Source organism: Girardinichthys multiradiatus, chromosome 1, assembly GCF_021462225.1.
Source record: "Girardinichthys multiradiatus isolate DD_20200921_A chromosome 1, DD_fGirMul_XY1, whole genome shotgun sequence".
Lineage (NCBI taxonomy): Eukaryota > Metazoa > Chordata > Actinopteri > Cyprinodontiformes > Goodeidae > Girardinichthys > Girardinichthys multiradiatus.
The window spans coordinates 42,259,018-42,264,758 of NC_061794.1; positions in this window are offsets into that span (position 1 = coordinate 42,259,018).

The following is a 5,741-nucleotide window of genomic DNA, read 5'->3' on the forward strand; positions in this document are numbered from 1 at the left end:
CTTCACTGCTGATACGCTGGACTTTAATTATTAAAATGCAGCTTTGTATTTGAGTTTTGAAGTAATTACACATTCTTGTTCTATTAGCCTCTTCTAAGTAAGTAATGAGGTTGTCTCCACCATATGGCCCTGGACCAGCTGCCTCTAAAGATTACTTAATTGTTCACAATATTGGGAAAAGTAACTGATGTGCACCATATAATGTGCAGATAGTACTGTACTTTAGTAAGTTGATGGAACTCTAAGGCAGGCTGTTGGCGCTGTAATAATGTTTGTAGTAATTGTCCCTATATTTCAGATGATCCTATTCCTATCCAAGGGGGGACGCCATTGTGAGCTAAAAGGGATTTTACTCTGCATGCTCCCTTTTATTTGCTTTATCCTGTAGGAGATATGGTGGGAATGTTTGCGTGCAGCCGGGGCAAAGGAGGGTTAACGCCACTCATTGCTGCAGACTTCAAAAACCATGCTGTAAAAAATGTCTGATTAACACAAGGGGGCACTTTGTCAAATCCCGATTAAAGGAGCACTTTCATTTATTAAACTCTGTCAATCCCCTGGAGTCTTTTAGTGCAAGGGATTAAAACCAGGTAGACGCTATTGTCTTTCTAAACAATCCCTCTTTAAGCTGTAGCTGTTTCCTGGAGCCCCGACGAGGCCAGGCTGACTGGCTGCCTGTAATCTCAGCAGAGGCTTATAGGTCACTACAACCACTATACATTCCCATTCATCAACCTCATCCCCTTTAAAGGGACTAGGTGATTGGATTTAGGGCATGTTCTACAGGGGCAAAAAAAGGGAACAGCACACTGATTCTTGTTTACAAGTGCTGTGCTGTGAAAAGGCCTGTGGACGAGTGGCAGCCATATGGTGCTGCTAACTCTGGGAACATCTGCCGCCGATCAAAACCATGCTCAGCCATCAGACTGGTGACCTTCACATGGTCCATGGGAGCATCTGGCTTCTTTCCCTCTCATGAACCGCATTAAGCAGACGAATGGCAACAACAATAATGTCAGGATGGAGTCTGTAAAACACCTTACAAGGAAGCAATGATACAACACTGATTAATGTAATCAAATCTCATCATTGTTTTACCTCAATTATCACCTGCACTATACAACTTGTGTGGTTGTCTTTCATTTCCTCATACAGCGGCTTGCAAATGGAATAATGCACCTTCAGATCATTCAGAATTCTAGAATTGCGCTGCTCAAGGTGGCAGCAGGTTGGAGTAGCTCTGTTAGCATTTTGAATCAGCTGAAGGCTTTTAACTGCATTTTGTGGACATCCTGATAGTAACGAATTACAATAGTCCAGCCTTGAAGTAACAAATGCATGGACTAGTTTTTCAACGTCACTCCTGGTCAGGATATTTCTAATTTTGGCAATGTTCCGGAGGTGAAAGAAGGAAATCCTAGAAACCTGTTTAATATGGGATTTAAATGGCATGTCCTGGTCAAAAGTAACACCAAGGTTTTTTACTTTATTACCGGAGGTCAATTTAATGCCATCCAGGTTAAATGATTGACTAAGCAATTTATTTTTTAAAGACTCCAGTCCAAAGACGCCAACTTCTGTCTTGTCTGAATTCAGAAGCAAAAAGTTAAAGTCATCCAAGTTTTTATATCTTCAAGACATGCTTGTAGTCTATCTAACTGGTTGGGCTCATCAGGATTCATGGATAAGTAAAGCTGAGTATTATCAGCGTAACAGTGAAATTTTATCCTATGCTGCCTGATAATTTGACCTATTGGGAGCATATATATAGTAAAGAGAATTGCCCCAAGTACTGAACCCTGTGGTACTCCACAATTAACCCTGGAGTTTAAAAATGATTTATCATTTACATGAACAAACTGGAATCTGGCAGACAGATAAGATTTAAACCAGCCTAGCGCTTTCCCCCTGATCCCTACAGCATATTCCAGCCTTTTTAAGAGAATATTGTGATCAACTGTATCAAATGCAGCACTGAGATCTAACAGAACCAGTACAGACACAAGTCCATTATCTGAGGCCATAAGAATATCATTAGTGACTTTCAGCAGAGCTGTTTCAGTGCTATGATGAGCTCTGAAGCCTGACTGAAACTCTTCAAACAGGTCATTGCTGTGTAAATGTTCACACATTTGATTAGCAACTATTTTCTCAAGAATTTTAGATAAGAATGGAAGATTGGATATAGGTCTGTAATTTTTCAAGTCATCTCGATCAAGCGAAGGTTTTTTAAGTAAAGGTTTAATCACAGCTACCTTAAAAGCCAGTGGTACATATCCATTTACTAAAGATAGATTAATCATATCTAAAATGGGGCTGGTAATCAGAGGGAACACTTCCTTAAATAATTTGGTTGGGACTGGGTCTAACATACAAGTTGAAGGTTTAGATGAAGCTAATATTTCTGATAACTCAGGAAGCTTCACAGGATCAAAACAGTCCAAACACAAATCAGGTTCTGCAGTAATTTCCAATGTTGTCTCACTTGCTGAGGATGAAGTAATCATCTTCGGGAGTATGTCAAAGATTTTCTTTTTAATAGAATCAATTTTATTTAAGAAGAATCCCATAAAGTCATGACTGCTGGGAGCTAAGGGAATGGATGGCTCAACAGAGCTATGACTCTGTGTAAGTTTAGCAACTGTACTAAAGAGAAACCTAGGATTATTCTTGTTCGCTTCTATTAATGATGAGAAATAATTTGTTCTAGCTTGGCGAAGTATCTTTTTATACAACAGTAGGCTATTTTTCCAGATTAAGTAGGAATCCTCTAGGTGTGTAGAGTGCCATTTTCTCTCCAATTTTCTAACTGTGTGCTTTAAAGTATGCAGCTCTGAATTAAACCAAGGAGCCTGCCTCCTATGAATAATTACCTTCTTTTTCAAGGGGGCTGCATTGTCTAATGCATCACGCAATGATGAAGAAACACTATGAACAAAAGAATCAATTTATGAAGGGGCAGAAACAGAATTATTGCCCTCCACTGTGCTTTTCAGTGGTAATGAGGAAATTAAAAGTGGAACAGATTCTTTAAAAGTTGTTACAGCATCGCCTGATAAAGATCTACTGTAATGGAATTTTCTTTCAGGTGTGGAGTACTCGGTTAAATTAAACTCAAAGGTTGTTAAGAAATGGTCGGACAGGACAGGGTTATGAGAAAATATTGTTATGTCTTTACACTCAATACCATATGTCAGCACAAGGTCCAGAGAATGAAGACAAAGGTGGGTAGGTTTGTTAATGTTTTGAGCAAAGCCAATTGAGTCTAAGATAGCATTAAACGCTATATTTAGGCAATCACTTTCAGTGTCAACATGAATGTTAAAATCCCCCACTATAATAACATTAACTGTATTTAACACTAAATCAGATAAAAGGTCTGAAAACTGATCTAAAAATTGAGAGTAAGGGCCTGGTGGACGGCACAAAACAACAAACAGAAGTGGTTTTAGTGCTTTGCAATTTGGATGAGGAAAACTAAGGATTAAATATTCAAAAGAGTTGTAGCTATTGATTGGTCTGGGACTAATCAATAAATCGGACTGAAAGATGTTTGCCCAGTATTTCGAGGAATGTGAAAATTTAAAAAATTTGTAGGAGTTGACTCATTTATAGGAACATAATCCTCTTGCTGCAGCCAGGTTTCTGTGAGGCAAAATAAATCAATCTGATTGTCACAAATCAGGTCACTAACTAGCAATATCTTTGAAGAGAGAGATCTTATGTTCAGTAAGCCACATTTAATTGTTTTTATTTTTCTTTTCAGTCTGAGTTGTGTTTATTTTTATGAGATTTTCCTGATTTCCTCCTTTTAGATTATTTTTTAATCTATTCAATTTTGGCCATGGGCGAGACACTGTCTTAATAAATGGGTGGGTAGCAGTACAGATGCTGCAGAGAGGAGTATTAAACTACGACCCTGCTTCCTGGTCTGAACCCTGGGTTGTCAAAGTTTTGGAGAACTAATAAATTCGGCCAGTTTCCTAGAAAGAAGAGCTGCTCCATCCAAAGTGGGATGGATGCCGTCTCTCCGGATCATACCAGGTTTTCCCCAAAATGTTCGCCAATTATCAATGTAGCCCACATTGTTTTCGGGACATCACCTAGACAGCCAGCGGTTGAATGACAGCATGCGGCTAAACATGTCGTCACTGGTGAGATCGGGGAGGGGACCAGAAAAAATTATGGAGTCCGACATTGTTTTGGCAAACTTACACACCGAAGCAACACTAACTTTGGTGACCTCCAATTGACGTAACCGGGTGTCATTACCGCCAGCGTGAATAACAATCTTATTGTATTTACGCTTATCCTTAGCCAGCAGTTTCAGGTAGGATTTGATGTCGCCCGTTCTGGCCCCTGGCAGACATTTGACTATGGTTGATGGTGTCTCTAGTGCCACGTTTCTGACTATGGAGCTGCCAATTACCAGAGTTTGTTTCTCAGCGGGTGTCGCTGAGCGGGGAAAATTTGTTAGAAACGCAGACGGGTTGGTGGTGACCTGTGGGCTGGGATCTAGGACTATGCTTTCTACGTACCGTCACCCAGCCGGCCTGAGGCCCCGGCTGCGCGGGCTCTGCTGGAGGACTGCTACGGGGAGCTACCCTCGGTGGCTCCGCGCTGGCTAAGGGGCCTCGGCTATCTGCTGGATTTTCAACAGCGCGGAGCCGGGCTTCCAATTCCGACACCTCGCCTCCAAAGCTACAAAAATGCTACATTTATTACACGTACCATTATCACTAAAGGAGGCAGAGGAGTAACTGAACATCTGACACAGAGAGGAGGAGAGAGGAGGAGACCCAGAGAGAGAAACAGCAGAATGGGTAGCCATGGTGGAGCTAAAGCTAATGCTAACGCTAAGCTAACGACCCCTTACCACTTCTAGAAAATCCGTGTAAAACACGGAGAGTCCCCAAACGTTAAATACAGCAACAGAAAGTATGTGTTTTAACGTGCTCATGTATTACAACAAGTAAGAGATATCACAGTAGAGAGAAATCAGATCAAACGAGAGAGCCTTCACACACCAAACAATTCACCAAGTGCAACAGCGAAAACAGGAAGTAACATTACCCAGAGCTCCAAGTTCAAACCATCTCTTCCATCGATCATGATGGGCAATGTGAGATCGTTGGGAAACAAGTTGGATGAACTCCAAGCCCTACAAAGCTCCCAGCAGGAGTATCGGGAATGCAGTATTATTTGTTTCACTGAGACATGGCTGCAGGATCATATCCCCGACTCCAGCGTCTCTCTGCAGGCTTTCTGACCATACGAGCAGACAGAGATTTAAAGAGGAGCAGCAAATGCAAAGGAGGCGGATTGGCAGTACTTGTGAACAACAGATGGAGTAACCCAGGACATGTTACTGTGAAGTGTAATCTCTGCAGTCCAGATATTGAACTGTTAGCAGTTAGTTTTCTTCCATATTATTTACCCAGAGAGTTCACCAGCGTTATTTTGGCAACAGTATACATTCCACCTTTAGCTGTTGCCGACACTGCATGTGCATGTGCATGAGCTTTGTTGTTGCTAAGCTACAGACACAACACCCCAATGCATTTGTGGCAATATCTGGTGATTTTAACCATGCTTCACTCTCTGCTACACTTCCAGAAAAAACAAAATGTTGGATTTGTTTTGTGCAAATGTCAAGGACTCATCCATCTCTAAAGCAAGACCTCTTCAAGGCAAATCAGATCACAGTCTTGTTTTTCTCTGCTCGAAATATAAGCCCCTTA